Consider the following 17,735-nt stretch of genomic DNA (forward strand, 5'->3'; position numbering starts at 1 on the left):
TAGTAAGGGCAAATGACTGGATCTCAAAGAGTCAAACCCAGAGTGCGAAAGGCGGTCTTAGCTCCTAGTTCCATCACACAATGTAGACATGCATGTTCCCTTCGTAGCTATCATCGAATATCATTGTATTTTCCTGATGCACTGCTAAAATACGACCAGCTAATGAAAACATATTTAAAAAAAAAAATGAGGCCTGATTTATAGAAGCGTTTTACAATGATGCAATCCCATTGGAAAACAATCTGTGTATCATTGTCTCTGTAGAACATTTGACACTTATGGTGTGTGCACACATTGGTTGTTTCAGGATAGGTCCATGGTTTGCATGAAGGAAATTACACATAGATAAAATGTAGATGTAAATCATCAGGAGTGTTTATAAACATAAAACTCTTCATAAGGTGAATGCAGAATTGACATTTAAATCGTTCATTCCATTTTCACATTAGGTGCAGCAGACGGCTCGCCTTCTATATCTGTGTGAACACTGGGAGGAATTCGACGATTTTGCTACTGTATCTCCACTCCATATACCTTGCTATCTAAATGATGCCTGGAGGGTGGGGGTTGCTGGGTGAAGGGAGTATTGTACCAAACTAAGAAATTACGGTGTGTTTTGTATGTTTCATATCGGTTAATTTGCAAGACATCTGACATCTGAAGTAAATTGTGACTGACAATTTCAAAATGTTACCTGAAATATAAGTAGTCAATTGGTGCAAGAAATTTGAATTTGTGATAGTGTGTAGGGCCACAGCATTGGTGGTTGAGGTTTTTGTTGCTATTCCATTTTGTCAAACATTAAATAAATATATATTCTTACTATACACTGGCCTGGTTCCTACTGCATTGGTTGTATTAACGGGTGTTTGTTGGGGTGGTACAAGACGGGTTGAAGAGTCACTAAAGTTGAATCTGTATAAGCGCTTTGGGTGCGTACCACCTTGCTTGGTGGGGGAAGAAACTCCCTGAATTGAGAGTGACCACCGAATAAACCACGACAAAGCTGTAGGCTTGTATGGGATTCAATGCAGTGGATGGAAAGTTATGTTGCATTGTGAAGGTGCCATTGAGACCTGTACCATAGGTCCCAGGGCGATATATAGATAAAACAGTGTTGATTTTGAGCTGTCATTTGTCACTGTTTTATTACACAGCACAATCCAACCAGGGACTCCTTCCCCGACAACGAGTGTGGCGTCTAATAAAGCGCTTTTTATTTTTAATAAACCAAAGATTTTATTTTTTAGTAGGCCTCCAACCCATCTCGCACCCATCCTCCACAAAACACCCTGTGTCACAATGGACTGGGAACCAGGCCGTTGTGTATCAATAAGATATTTATTAATTTATTATTTAATAAAAAAAGAAAATAATCAGCAGCCACCACAATTGTGGCAACACAAATGGAATATCCTATCTAGAGCCACCAAGTGCAAATGGGCTGTTACACTCACTTTTGTTATAATGACAAATAGGAAAATACAATCAGATTGAAATGATAGAGGCACAGTTTTAGCACTCCCTCCTCAACACTCACCTCCAAACAGCAATTACACTTAATTCCATTGAATGGGAGGCAGTGGCAAGGAGTAGGAATAGAGAGAGAAAATCGGATTTGGGTTAAAGTCCACAACCCCCAGATGGGAAGCCAGCAAAGAAAGTGAAAACCTGTTTTTGGAGCAAAATGGCAGAATGGGATTTTGATTCTTACTCACAACTGCTAGGGGACAGAATAAAAGGAAATTTGTATTGCTTACACTTTAGGAGATATTGAAAGTTTAGAGAATACTAATCGGCACACCAGAGCAAAGTAGAAATGAAATGGGAAAATCGGTTTTGGGAGAAAGCAATTGCAAAAGGGAAAACATAGTGGCAAATTGACATTTGTTTATACTGAGGTTTACAATGACAGGCAGGGTTTTAGCTTAAAATAGGAAAATCAGTTTTCAATGAAAAGGGGCCTCATTACAAGTTTTCTGGTACAATAACACCGGTACCGGTAAGCTTACCGGTACCAAGAGTACCAGCAAAGTACGAGTTCTGCTTGCGGGTGCCTTTTCCCTGGCCAAGTCTGACCTGGCGGGCGGCCTGGCACCCGCGAGCATAAGAGGTTGGATGCACCAGGACCATTCAGAATGGTGCTCGAATGGGAATGGGGAGCATTGGGCTTGAATGGGAATGGAGAGCATTTTTCACCGGTGCCCGGGAATGGGCAATTACCGGGTCCGGCAGGGCCGTAATGACCCGGTAATTGCCCATTCCCAGCGCCGGTTAAAAGAACAACTCTGGCGGCACCGCCAAAGCCGTCACGAGGCCCAAGGACAGAGGCACTTAACAATTAGACTTCTAGGAAAAAGGGACTGCTCACAATGGAACAACAGTTTGGGTTTCAATAGGACAGATTCAAATGGAAATTAATTTGGTAATGTACACAATACACAGACAAATTCGGTTTTCAGTTACAAGGAGGTTCATTCTTTTGAGGCAACACTTTAATGACTATAATAATTAAATACAACACCAGGTACAAGATGGTTAATTTCGAATTTCAACAATCTTGTACTGGTAATTTTAATGAGGGAATTAATTGATTTACTTATGAAAAATACTAAGGATTTACAAAGACAACATAGAGGTTTTTATAAAGTAGATATGCTAACATAAACAGGCTAATAATAGATTCTTCTATGGGACGGTGACTGAAATACACTGGGGTTTTCAATGGGGAAATATTGGATGCAATGCTACAAATATGAAGGGGTTAGGCAATTTAGGACTGGGGTTATCTGTTACTTACAAGACAAGCCTTGGTTTCAGATTCAGGACAGCCAGCTGGATCTCAGGACACTCCGGTCAGCTAGGGCAAGAGGTTTGGTCACTGCACTCTCAAAGATGGTAAGGTTCAGCAGCCTTCTCTACATCCTCCTTCTCCTGTCTCCCGGATTTTGGTGTATCTGTCTAACCTAGTACAGTCCCCCTTATGTAGAATGAATGACATCACTACCTTTACAATCTAGGGGGACTACCCTGTAATTATCCCTGCCACTTGGATAGGACAGTTTACCATTCCTCTCTCTGACCTCAGGCATGATTGGTTCAAGGGAAGAGAGCACCATCTGTCTGTTTGCATTTATTACATTGCTTTGTTCTCATGACCACTTTTTGGCAAAAACCAGTTATGTCTCATAACTTCATACTTATACTAGCCCCGGCCATATGAAATAGATATGTGGTTTCAGTTGCTCATAGGGAATTAGGTAAGCCGATTGCTAATTCTGTATGAGGTAGCATGACCCTTTCGCACATTTTTGTCATTTTCATAAAATGTATACCAGTTATGACTCTGCAAATGATCCAGCATGTTCCTAATTGCATCTTCCATCTTTTCATCAATGGTCATATTTGTGACCTGTTCAGATCAGCCAGAAACTAGTCTTAACTGGCCATTTCAGTCCCCAAAGTCCCAGGGAAATACAATTAGTTTCTTTAAAACCGCCTGGAAATCACATGAAAAAATAACATAAAACAAAATTGATTCTTATTCTGATTGCTGCAAAAATGCCTAAAATGAAAACAGTCTATTAATATAACTTGGCAGTGTCTTGTTCCACCTGGGAGAAGGCTGCTTTATCCCCAACAGCCAGCTGTCTCCCTGGGCTCAGCCTGTAACCAGTCTCTTTGAAGTGGTGTGGTTTCTTTTGAAGGGGGTGCAACAAGGAGCTCACACCTCCTGGTCAAGTTCTAGCTACACTTTGCCTCCTTTGAAATCTTTGGCTCCTGCCTTCATGTCTGCAGAGTAGGGAATTATGACGCCCACTCCAGCATCACATTTTATGGTGGGATGGTTATAGGATACGTGTGATATTGAGCGTTAAGTGGGGCTTTGTCGTTTGAAGCTCCTGCCTCAGCCCAAACTGTTTTTTCCAGCGAAAGTGTCTCTGCAAAGGTGACTGCAGTTTTGTGGGTTGGAACATAATGTACATTGGATCTGGTGAACCTCCACATGATATTTCCTTGCCATTTTCTGCGTGAGCAGTGCTATCTTTTCACTGTTGCTTTTTAAAGCTGTTTTTCTTTTCACACGTGTGAAGGGTTTTTGCTTCTAAGGTTTAAAATCCCATCTTGCAGGTCACAGGATTATTTGATTGATTTCTCCTTTTTGAGTAAGTTTGCATTTGCTGTTGGTCCATTGATAATGAGGGGTAGGCCCCTTTCCACGTGGTTATTTAATTTGATGTGAACAAAAGGAAAAAGCCAAGCCATTTTTCGCTGGCAGTCTTTAAAGGGCTGCTGTTCATGTGAAAGGGAAAACAAAAGCCGTTTTTCTTTGTAATGTTTTGATTTCTTGCTCATCATGTGAAATAACAGTAAAGCAGGGCTGTTTTGATTGCAGCGTGTAACTTCTGGTCATTCAGGTGAAAAGAAAGTAAAGCAAGGCCGTTTTTTGGTTGCAACGTAGAACTTTTTGTCATTCAGATGAAATAAAAGCAAAACAAGGCAATTTTTGGTAACAGTGTTTAAATGCACCCCACACATTGTGAGCTGTCATTGTGAGTGAAAACTAAGCAAGAACAGGGATGAGATTTTTGCTCTTGCATAGAGAATTTATCGGGTGCAGAACACATTTCAGAATGACCACCGTAGAAATCAATATGGCGAGGAAGCACCTCTTATCCAAATTGTTTATTAAAGGTGAATGGGTAGAACAAGAACATGAAATGTGGCAAGCCAGAATGATGCAGGAGGTTACCTCTGCAAATGTTGTCATGTGGCAGGATAATGGGCTGTTACATCAGGCGCTGACAAACATGTACATGACACAGACCAGCAATGATGAGCACATTAAAATGGCCGAGCTCACAGCATACATGTATTTCCATATGCTGATCATGGGAGAAATACACCAGCATAGTGTGGCATCTGTGCAAAACCAGCCTGAGCTTTTGAATCAAGCCTAGAAAGAGCTGTAACAATTAGAAGCAAAAGCGAAACAAAGCCAAAACTTAATAAATATTATTGAACAGTTAAAAGAGGGGTTGAAAACACGACAGCAAGAAAATGGAGAGCGAGAGGCTCAATTTTCTGCACTGCAAGGGGGTTATAAAGAATGTGTTGAAAATCTGAGCGCAAGTCAACACAAATTAAATGAGCAGGTTGTTCATAATAGAGCCTGCTTAGAGGACATTTTCACATTTTAATCACTGGTAAAGCAAATGATTGACCTAGAGCAGGAAACACAGGGCAGAATTGCGCAAGAGGCAGAGATTAGTCTCCTGAAAATAAAATGCTCCTGATATGCACAGACGACGCAAGTATCACAAAAGGAAAATGATTCCCATTGTGAAGAGACTAAGACTAAGAGACTGATTAATGGCACAAAGTAAAGTGGTGGAAGCCACTCAAGCTGTGGTGTCAGAATTGAAAACTCAGGCCTTTGCAAATCATCAAGAGATATGGACTGAGAAAAACAAATGTGAGAGGTTGGAAAGTGAAATAGCCACATACAAACAGGCTTTGAGGCACCCCTTCTAGTCAGTGTATGGAAAAACACCCCCCGATTACGGAGTGATGAGCTCCTTAATAGGGACCTCAAGCCAACTCACCACCTCATATGTACACAGTGCAGCTGACTTCATACATGCCAGTGTTCAACAATAGGCCTAGCCCAACTGATCCAGAAAGCCAGTCCTTATCCGACATCAATGAGCGTTCAGGGTTACCAAGTAGAAAGGAAGTAGAAGGGAAGGTGGCCGGGCCAGTGGGCTCTGGGAATTGAAAAATACTGCGTGTACTTCTGACCAGGAGGGTTCCTATGATGAAAAGATCAGGGAGTTGGACTGGCAGAAAATGAAGTTACAAAGGGACCACATGGCCCGCTTTCAGAATGAGAAGGGCCAGAGTTTAGGCCTCAAAAGAGTCTTTCAAAAACCTCCATACATTGGAGGAGGTAGGGGGAATTTGCCACCGTCCCTGGAATGAGGGATGAGGAGGATGAGCACTCTCCGGTGCAAAAAGGAGAGTACAAGGGGAATGACCCTGAGAGCCCACAGCACCATAGGAGAGAAGAGTCCAGACCATGGAATTATGGGAGGTATTCCCAGTCGCATAGAGGTAGGGAGAGCCTAGAGGACTGGGAATGGACCACCAATAGCAGCAGCTCTGAGTCAGAGGGTCAGTGGACTGAAAGAAAGTCTGCCAAACACAAGAGAAGTCTTGTGAAAGACCCAATTTGGCAGGTAAAGGCATAAAGAGCTTTATGACTCCCTACCATAGGAACGGCAAATATTAAGTCTGGGAGCATCTAGAGCTTTATGACAAAATGATGACTTCATTTGGTATTAAGAATGATAGAAATCCCATGGAGTTTTGCCAAATGGACATTTTCCCCTGAATACTCCAGCTTCTTTGCAGGTCTGGAGGACCAAGATCACCAAAAATGGTTCACCTATAAGGCGGACATTTTAAAACACTTCTCCATTCATAGTTATCCTCAGGGGGCCTGCAAGGCGGCATACAATGTGCAGTGTGGGGAAGACCAAGTGCCTTGAGAGTTTGTGCAGAAGCTGAAGTGAAAATTTGACAGACCTTGAGGCGGCTAAATACTAATAGTCGGGAGTTCACCAACACATACTTCCATGCACTACAGAAATACATTATGACCTGACTAGTAAGGGATTTCCATGAGCATAAGACGCTGGATTGGGTGATAGAAGAGGCCACCAGGATTTATGAGGTCCAAAAGCCTCCTGAAATACAACCCTAAAAACACCGAACCATCAAACACACCCACCGCTGCAGAGGTTGCGGAAGTGAAAAATACTCCCATAATGGACTTGGAGATGGAGGTGGAGGTGGCCTAAACATACTCCTCCCAACAACAAGCAGAATGAGAGGCAGAGGAGACATCGGATGGTAGCCAGGCAGGGTACCTGACAAACCCTCCATCTGACCCTGCCACCTAGATCAGTGCAAGATACATGGGTAACAGGACCATCCTGAGGTATGTATGGACTCCCCCAGCACAAGGGGGGGGTCCAATCAGGTGAGTACTGGCCCAGGAAACCTACCTCAAACTTCCCTAAGAAGGTAAGAAATACTCCACCCCCAACCTAATTTTCTTTCCCAGATGCCATTCAAACCACAATTTCCAGAACAATCCTCCACTTTCTCTCCACTTTCAGGACAATAGAGTACCCAATCAGAGAGAAGGGAGACCTAGGATGGAAGGTTATCAAGGAAACTTCCAACTCCCAAGTTACTCTGGTAGAAGCGAAAGCTACCCTTTCCATGAGCAGCACAGGTATGAATCAAGACCTGCCTACCAACCATAAAATTTGTCACAACTGGAGCAACAAGTCCAACCACTAACCCAAGACCTGGGTTGCATGTTGAGGGCTCAGCAGAACCCTCCACTGGCAACTGCTAGCCAGAATAACTTGACACCTGGTCTGGTGCCCCAAAGTATTGGCAGGAAGAAACCTTCAATGCCCAAAAGGTTCTAGAGGAGGGGGCCTGGGTGGAGGTGAGGTGTGAAGCCCTAGGGAAAGCTTTCTTTCCCACTGGAACAAATCTGCTGGAAACCTCTGAGCCTGAACATAAATCTTCTACCCCCGAAACGCTAGAGCCTAAAGAACTGAAGTAGAAATTGAAAGTCAACGATATTCCACTTTGTGGAGGAAGTACGTATCATCCCTTTCGAAGGAGATGAATCCCTTGAGAATTCCAGGAAGAAAACCTTCTCTTTCAGGGATGGAGGGATTCCTCCCAAGGAAAAATGGGTCTCAAAAGACCCTGATTTTGATGGGGTAAGTAGGGAAACAGACACAGAGCAAGAAGTTCTCTAACCCAAACAATGTCATCCAGAGGATCCAGAAATCACACAGGTTCTGGTCTCTGTCTCCAGGAAAAAGGGCACAGCAAAGAATCAGGGGAAAAAAGGGAACTTCCCCATCCTACTCGTTTCTGGGTGCAAACTTTCTTTTACAGATTCCCGGACTCCGACATAGAAAACTGTCAGAGCTCACAAAGTATCGGAGTTCAATATAAAAATGTTAACCACCAAGCTGGCACAGAATGCACATTTTATTTGCCCCATTGGGTAGAAATAAGGAAGATGTTATGCTTCCGTCAAGGTACAGGGTCAGTGTGCATTATCAGCACTGGTGGACACTGGATCCCAGCCATGATCCTGTCCAAAAGGGCCTTTGCCCAACTAAATTCAGGGAAGGGGAGAGTCACCAAATTCCCCTCAAACCTCTTCCCGGACAACTCCAAAACCTCGATGGAAATAACATTTCCGTCGAAGGGACTGCGGATCTAGAGATCAAAATTGGGTGACATAGGTTGAAACACCCGGTGATAGTCATCACTCTAGAGGGCATACCTTGTCTCTTGGGGAATGACCTCCTTTGAAGGTTATGACACCTGATTGACTGGATGAACAACATCCTCTGGGCTCAGACTAACCACCAATTTAATTAAAACAAAGCGCAAATTATGTGAGTTTGAATGGCACATGCCACATGATTGAGCAGCGGTCCTACAAAATAGAATTCCATTTTGGGAACAATCATGTCCCAGACATCACCATCATCTCTGCAGGAGGCCAAACTGGTGATGGGAACCCTTCTCAATTCTTGAAAATCAACCTCCTTCACAGTTTTAAGTGGCATTCCACACTGGGGGCAAATACTCTGAAATGTTATACCAATCCACAAACAGAATAAAACCCAAAACCCATGACAAAAGATGATAAAAAACCAGCTCAAAGTTTGACCAACATCCAGATAAAGGGTGAACAGCTGTTTTTCTGCATTCAGATAAATGAGAGGGGAAGAGCCTGTTCTCGCCAGAGTATGCTTGAATAAAGGAAGAAGCTTAATCAGCAAAGCATTATTCATGAAACTCCCAAAAGATCAGACCATTCCCACATTCCCACACGGTATCTCTGGATTCTCAAGATATCTTTACAGTGGATTCATATGATTATGGATGCGCAGATACATTCAACCACCATACCTATGGACCCTGAGATGGCTCCAGTATTTGGGAAGCAATAGGAGACATACAAGCCAAATAATGAGAGATTTAGCAGATGACCCTAATATAACTTTAAAGCCAGCAGGCAAGGGAGGAACAATTCTTATCATGGATACCAAATTCTATGATAATCAAATAAAAGACCTGCTAGAGGATGAAAATACATATATCAAGATCGACCAGGATCCAACTACACAAATTGCCCAAATCATCAAGGATACTCTAACTAAGGCACGAGACCGAGACTGGACGGGACCAAGACTGGATATCAGACAAAACAGAAAGATACTTGACAAATTACCTCCCCATAATGCCAGTGTTTTATGGGTAACCGAAAATACATAAAGATCTTAAAAAAACACCATTAAAACCTATAATGGCTAGTAAAGACAGTATTTTCAACCCACTAGCAGTATATGTTGATAAAGCCTTACAACCATTAGTACAAGCAACCTCTACATAACTCATGGACACTACAGAGTTTGTGTATTCTTTACAGGAGTTGATAGACCTACAAGAGGCCGATCTTTTAGTATTATTTGATGTACAACGTTTTTACACCTCAATTCCACATCAAGATGGACCAGAAGCTTCGGAATGGGCATTACTAAGGAATGATAACTGTGACGCCAATAAGATATTTATACTGGAGTTAAGCAACACCATATTGGTAAACAACTACTTCCGACATAAAACACAGTTCTATCTACAAGCCTCGGGAACATCAATGGGGTCATCAATGGTCCTCACTTATGCAAACTTATTTATGTTTCATTTATAAACAACTCTTGTACTTGCCAATGGAAGATGGCATGAAAACATTAACACCTGGAAAATGTATATAGATGACATGTTTATCATCTGGAGAGGAGAAAGATCAGGTCTGGACACATTTTTGGAATTCTTCAACTCCATCCACGAGCAAATCAAATTCACTATGGAAGTGGGAACACCTAAATTGCACTTTCTAGATGTCGAGTTCGAAATTAGAGGAAACAAAATAATAACTAGCATCTAACACAAGATGACAGATGTCAACAACTCCCTACATTACCTGAGTCATCACCCACAACACCTGAAAAACAACTTCCCATATAATCAAAATCAGAGGACACAATGAGAGATGAAAACCTAAAAATGACTGAAAAATACAGGAAGAGGGGATATCCGAAAGACATCATAGAATAAGCAAGGGTGAAAACCCAGAACTTGGAGAGGAAGGATCTTTTAATAATAATAACAATTATTATTATTATTATTTATAATAATAATAATAATCCCAAAAACTAAGTCAAAGGACATTTCGTTCATATATGCCCTTCAGTACTGTGGACAGTCATCACATAGCGAGTCTCATAAAGAAGAACTGGAGGCTCATAGAATTGGATCCACAATTCTATCAATTATTCCCAAAATCGCACATTATTGAGTACAATAGAGGACATAATTTTAAACACCAACTGGTTAAGGCAGAGAGACCACCAAAGGCCAAACAAAAGACTTTAAAGAAGAAGACGGGCACATTGCCCTGCTTGAACTGTAGCAACTGTAATAATGTAATGAGAGGCAGTCACATCAGCTATCCTAAAAATGAAAATAAAATCAAATTGAATGTTTATGCAACTTGTGACACTACATTTGTCATTTAAGGATTAAGTTGCCCATGCGGGCTCTTTTATGTAGGCCAAATGACGAGAAAAGCAAAGGAACGGTGGAACGAGCATAAAAGTAATATTAGAACCAACAACATCAGTTCACCAGTAGCTCAACATTTTAAAGTCATCATATTGGAGGTAGTTAAGAAAGCCCGGAGAGGGGGAACCATGCTAGCAGTATGGACCAAAGAGAAATCTTTTGGATTGAGACATTAAACAGTTTAGCCCCTGATGGAATGAATGAGGAATACAACTTGGGGTCCTTTCTGTGAAAGCCACAACTGACCTTACTACTATTTGTCTGCTACTTGTACTTAATGACAAGACATAATAAGAGTGGGAGCATGTTCCCCACAATAAACATGTGGATGATACACTGTTAGACATAAGTACCTATTTCATGCTGGGTTAACAGACCAGGAGAGACATCCCACCATAGTGATCACTTAGACAACACAAGTATATCACTTTGGGGTCGAGTAATCATGAGCGGTTAGAAGTCGGCTTAACTAGGGGACATTTTGTAGGTTTGTAAACAGAGGCAGAATGCCTACAATGGACATCAAATGCAGATGAGACACGAATAACGCAGCAACATTTAAGATCCAATTAAAAAGACTCAACATGGTTGATTGACAAGAATAATTTTAAATACCGAGAATGAGCCAAGGTATCTTTTAATCATATCATATTCAGCAACATTTGTATAATACGAAATCACGTATATTCCGGAACATATGAATGATATGGTATCAAATAGGACATAATGCATTTCATATTTGTTTACCTTAGCAGCAACTCAGCAGTACTGTGCACATGTAAACACATGAGTGACGTCATCAGGCTATAGCATGATGACGCACAACAACAAATAACAGCCATTTTCGAATGCGCACTCCTTGCGGCTCCACAACACAATGCGGTCTACAGCGAAAGACTGTTAGACGTGAGTTCTAAACGGCCCATAGCTATTATTTGTAAATGGGATCATCTACATAACTGTAAATAAGTTGAGTAACCCAAAATCAACCTTCCTGCTTATATTTTCAGGATTACACGTGAAATTGAGCCACCAGCCTGGGACAATAAGATCAAATGCAGAATAGACAAGGACAGATACAAGAGGATTGTACAACATATTGGTAAGCTTCTCGCCATTTCATCCATGATAGAATAATGCATTGATAAGCTTCTTACCATTCAGATTGGAACTAATTGAGATAATCTCTCCATGGATAGAATCAGAATCCTAGTTGACATGAATCCAATTTTACCTACAGCAATACATAAAGGATACAAAGTATGAAAGAAGGCTTAAGATGGTTCACCGAATTTGAGTGGACAAAGTTTTAACCAACATTACACCAGTGTGGTGGAATGTCGCTATCCAATACAGGTAAATTACCATGTACCTACTGGAGGGCAGCTCGTCTACTTCTTAACTGATATTCAAATGAGTTGTTCTTAGCCATTGAGATAATAATAAGTAGTTTGGAAGGGTAGAGGTTTTTAATGATTTATAACACTTCTATAATCTATAGGAGGAACCTTATTCGTTAAAGAAATCCTGATAGAAGAAGGATATTTAGAAATTGATGCAAGACAGTATCATCCAGGCGATTATAAAATGAGGATTCATGACAGATAATGTTGATGATGCAAACCAGAAGAGAAGTATAGTACCAAACATACTAAGGAGAGTAGATGATTATCGTTCATTGTCTATTGTAGATATGAAAAAAGATAACAGCATACTGAATAAACAGCTCCTGAATAAGGGAACCATTTCCAGAAACGTGTAGAGCAATATTCAAGGAATTGTGACATTACCAAGACTATCAATCCATTCATATGAAAAATTGTTTTGGAATTGTTTGGAAATAATTGTGTTGGTGGTTTTTCATACATTCTGGAGAGTGAAAAGTGAAAGAAATTATATTTCTAAAAACTCTATTATTGTTTATTATTGGTTTGAATACGATGTTGAATCTATTTTGGAAAGTATGATCCATAATTGATCATTTGGAATTAAGGATACAGAAATAGTAAACCTTTTTTATTGAACATTACGTATCTAGTGCTTTTATTGAAAGAGATGCAGTATTTATTGACTGTTTGGTTGTTTCACAAGAAAAATTGGGTGTGCAAGGGACAGTAGAGTTCCACAAAGGTGTGAACATCTGTAGTTTTAAATTGTTTCTACCACCTTGTGTTAGGGTTGGTTTTTCTCCCCAGCAGCCCAAACTTAAAAATGTAGAAATAGTAACAAAAATCTAAAAGGTGTGCTCCTAGACAATTAGAACATATGCACAATAACATCTGTTATGTGCTTCCCATTGCAGTCGATTTCATCCCTTTCCATTACGAGTGTTTCATAAATGTTCTATTGGCATTGGGATGTCTGGGGGTACAGTAGTGTCTGTTGTGTTCTTGACATTTTTGGGGGCTCATGATAATAACATGTTTCTTTTCTTTATTGCCAACATCTCTGCCAGTGTGGAACGTTATTTTGAATGAGGCATTGTCATTAGTAGGCAAGGACGATGTTGTGAAATTCCATTCCGCCAGCCGCAAAAGTGAAATCTGTAAGATTTCGATCCATTTTGCTGCAACCTGCCATTCCACCACCCCGGCATTTCGAAAAGAGGGGCACAAAGTTTCTCGTGCCATCTTGTGAACTGAAACGAGCCACTCAAAGTTTCTCGTGCCTCTGCTCAATCCTAGCACAGATCATAAAGAGCAGCACCAAGTTTCTTGTGCCGCTGTGTGAACCTAACACAAACTGAAAAGAGCAGAACATAGCTGTATGAACCTAAAATGAATAGAAAAGAGTGGCACAAAGGTTCTCGTCCTGCTGTGCAAACCCAGTACGAATCGAACAAAAGACTATGTGAAGTTTCTCGTTACGCTGCGCAATCCTAGCATGAATCAAAAACAACGGCAAAGTTTCTCGTGCCACTGTGCAAACCTAGCATGAATCGAAATGAATGGCACAAACTTTCTTGTGCTGTTGCACAAACCTACCATGAATCGAACAGAAAGCTGTGCAAAGATTCTCGTGTCGCTGTGCAAACCTAGCATGGTTTGAAAAATATATGCAGAGTTTCTTGTGCCGCAGTGCAAAACTACCACGGATCAAAAGAGACCTGCACAAACTTTCTCGTTCCATTGCACAAGACTAGTATGGATTGAAAAGAGACCCGCACAGAGTTTCTCGTGTTGCTGCATGAAACTAACACAGATAGGAAAAAAGACCCATACAAAGTTTCTTGTTGCGCTACACGAAACTAACATTGGAACTAAACACCACACACTGTGCAAAACGAGGCAAAGTTTTAGTGGTGGCAGACCTGTAATGCTGACTAAATGGAACTTTTCGCTCACGCCCCATCATTAGATGAAAGTCCTTAGTGGGGGGCGTCAGTTTCTAAAACAACCTCCCTAAAGTCTCAGAAATGGGGCAAAAGTGCTAGGACTGGCTTTTTAGGAGTCTTATGTTCAGTAAGTACAGGGAATTCAGTCACAAAGTACATATGTGGTTTTCATAAAACTTGGCACTTGCTGGATGCCTTTGCATCCTGCGCTCCTGTATGTGGGTGTTTTACTCAAATCTGTAAATTCAGGAGTGGCATTCATGCCTTTGACTTTTAAGGAACAATGTGCTCCTGTGAATGGGCATGGTAAAAGAAATTACGTAGGATGGTAGCTACAATAGAATAGCAACATTTCTTTGAGGATTAGTCCCACCTTAAAAATAAAATGACAATTGTCTTGGCTTTTAATTGCTTGTGCCCCAGCACCTTGATGAACCCTGCCAGTGATCTTGGGACTGCCACCTCTTCTCTCCTTTACCAATCATGGCAGTATTCCAATCCTCTTGACATCCTGTGTATCCAAGCCGATTATTGCCTGCATATTGGCATCCCTCACGTCTGGCCTCTTAATTTCTTTTGCACAAACAGCATTCCCAATGCCATCTTCACCAACAGCAACGCAAAGACTGTCTAATGGACATTACCACCTAAGTAACCCACATTGCTTCTTGTAACTCAACCACACAGTTACACCCAGCACTGGAATGGACAACTCGCCATACCTGCGTTTCCAGGGAAGTAGATCTCTGGTGTCCCCTTTCCTGATTACTCATTTTGAATCATTACCACAGATAATGAGCAGGTCATAATTAGAATGTGAAGTCATTCCCTGGTTGAGATTTCATGCATACTCTTCATGCCCCATTCAAACCCTCTCCCGTAATGATAGGCTCACAAATTGTATCAAGTGTTGGCAATAAAAGGCCGTAGGATTTTATTGTACAGATATGAGTTATGGCAATAACAATATCACATATCATGATGGTATCATACTTTTGGGCACCCGGTCCTGAGGTTACCCCCTCTGACCCGTGCCGCCACACACGGGCAGGTTGCCGGCTGACCGTGTTCCCCCAAGAGTATGCCCTAGAGACAGCCCCTGTGAGTAAGTGTTGCATTGATTTCCCGAAAGAAATGCTCCATGCCCTGGCTAGACAAATGGGTGCCGTCGTGGAGAAAGAGGTCTGGGTTGCCTAGTGTAATGGCTGGGTGTTTTATGAAACCCAGTCCTCTTGTCATACATAATCTCTCTATCGTCCTGTTCAATTTTCTTCTGGATATGTCTATAGATTTGTAGCAGTTGGCCCCTAGCCATTTCTTTCTTGGTAAGATGGCTGAGAAGTATATTTCAGTACCCCTCCAGTTGTGCGAAATGCCTGCTAGGGAGGAGCAGATTTCTTTGCATAGGATGTGTCTAGCCGTGTTGACTAGGTCGTTGCCCCCTAGATGAATGATCAGGAATTCTGGGGGGTCCTTGTATGCCACCAATTCTGCTAGTGTTTCGTGGACGTCGGCCCAACGTAGGCCTCTGTATCCCCACCACGAAGTAATGGTGTTTCTGAAAGGTGGCCCTTCTTTAGTCTCTTCTGCCCATCTGCCTGTCCTGAAAATGAATGAGTAGCCCACTATCCGTGCCGATCGGAGTGTGGTCCTCGATTCGCCTGTTGTTTCTATGGTGGTGGGAGGGAGGGAAAAGAAAGAAAATTTTAGGGAGGATGGCTATATCAGTTGTGGTCTGATATATCTTTTATAACAGTCTGACTTCCATCCCCCTATGCTTTTTAGTTGTTGCGGTGCTAAGTCTCCCTGCCATGCTGTAGTGCCGGCACCTATCCTGAAGGAATGAGTGCCGAACTGTTTGGGATCCCACCCTGCTTTGCTGATTGCTTTCATCAGCACTCCTTTAAATTGGTAGCGGCTTAGGGCCGATGCATCCTTGTGGACTAAAAAACTCCCCACCACTTTGGGTCGTTGGGCGTAATAGCGGTTGGTGATGCAAACCGGACAGTTTGTTGCTTTATCAATGCAACAAATGTTGATGGTTCTTTTAGCACCCGTTTCCGACTGTTGCATTTCTATGTTAACACTCTCCTGATTTCCATGACACCCAGGCCGTTTGTGGCCTTGGTGCTGGAAGCAATGAGTTCTCCTACCCGGAAAGCCCCAAAGTAGGCTAGGAAAAAGGCTGTTTTAAATAACATTATCTTGTATGGGTGCCAACATATGGCTTCCAACTGGCTTGCTATCTGCACCAGTTTGCTGAAAATAAGGGGTTGGCGGGTGTCCACTTGGGCACCCTCTATTCTGCCCCATCCCTTCATTGCATAAGAGATGAGGGCGTTCTGGGTGGGGTCTGAATCGCCCCGTATTTTTGTAAAATATGAAATTGCCACCAGGTGTCTTTTAGCCCAATTCCTTTTGAAACCTTGTTCCAGAGCCCATTTTAAAAATACTTCCATATCTTTAATCGTTATTAATTCTACATGGTTTACACCTGTGGCCCTAAATACTGTTTGCAAACACTTACTGTACTATGTTGTAGTAGTGCTTGCCACTGCCCTCTCTGCCATCTCCGTTAGGAAGCCTGTGAGGTTGTTGGGCATTCCGGCCTGGGTTCTTTGGCGCTGGCGTTGATGCCAAAGTGTTGTTGGCACCCGTTTTAGAGGTGCCTGCTTTGTATTGATCATCCCGGCCTGCACTCTCTGGTGCTGGCGTTGATGCTAATGTGTTGTTGGCACCCGTTTTAGAGGTGCCTGCTTTGCATTGGTCATCCCGGCCTGCACTCTCTGGTGCTGGCGTTGATGCCAATGTGTTGTTTGCACCCGTTTTAGAGGTGCCTGGTTTTCGTTGGGCATCCCTGCCTGTGCTCTCTGGTCCCGTTGATGCCGTTATTCTTGTCTTCCCATTATTGCCCAACATTCTGCTGGTATTGGCGTCATCAGTTCTTGGGCGTGCAGCGCTAGCTCTCGGAATCTTGTCCACTGGAAGCGAGATAAGGCATCAGAAATGTTATTATCTGCCCCTGAAATGTGCTTCGCTTTGAGTACAACGTTTACTTGTAGTGTGACTGTTGTAATGGCTCATAATACTTTCAGTACTAAAGGGCATTTCATAGACCTTCTGTTTATGGAGCCCACTACAGCCATGTTATCGCACCAGATCAAAAGTTCTGCGTTCGCTAGTCGCCTGCCCCAGATGTGTAATGTTAGCCAGATGGGAAATATTTCTAGTAGGGTGATGTTTCTTGTCCACCCTGCTGCCTGCCATGAATTGGGCCAGTGTCCTGCCACCCATTCGGAGTCTAGTATGGCTCCAAACCCCTTGCTCCCAGCTGCGTCGGTGTATAGGACCCTGTTTGGCCGGGTATTTAAAGGCGTTCGCCAAAGTAAAGACCCGTTGAAATCTCTGAGGAATTTTCCCCATGTTTCCAGGTCTTGTTTCACCTCTCTGCCTAGCCAGATATTGAAGAGTGGTTTGGTGAGTGATTTGATTTTGAACTCTAGGCTTCTGGAAAATATCCTCCCTTGCGGTATTATTCTGGATGCGAAATTGAGGCTGCCTGCTAAGGATTGTATTTCCTTTACTGTCCCCTTTTCTTTCGTTATCAGGTTTTGTATTTTAGACAGGAGTTCTGATATTTCTATTTTGGGGATTCTGCAGAGCC

The 17,735-nt window shown here is 42.3% G+C and overlaps 1 protein-coding gene across 11 annotated transcripts in view; it reads right to left on the minus strand.

The window, feature by feature from the left end:
* FOXP1 (forkhead box P1) overlaps positions 1 to 17,735 on the minus strand; it is a 1,926,958-nt gene that overhangs the window by 555,190 nt on the left and 1,354,033 nt on the right. The window lies entirely within an intron of this gene.

This window comes from Ambystoma mexicanum, chromosome 2p, assembly GCF_040938575.1.
Source record: "Ambystoma mexicanum isolate Mex_15411 chromosome 2p, UKY_AmexF1_1, whole genome shotgun sequence".
NCBI classification, from domain to species: domain Eukaryota; kingdom Metazoa; phylum Chordata; class Amphibia; order Caudata; family Ambystomatidae; genus Ambystoma; species Ambystoma mexicanum.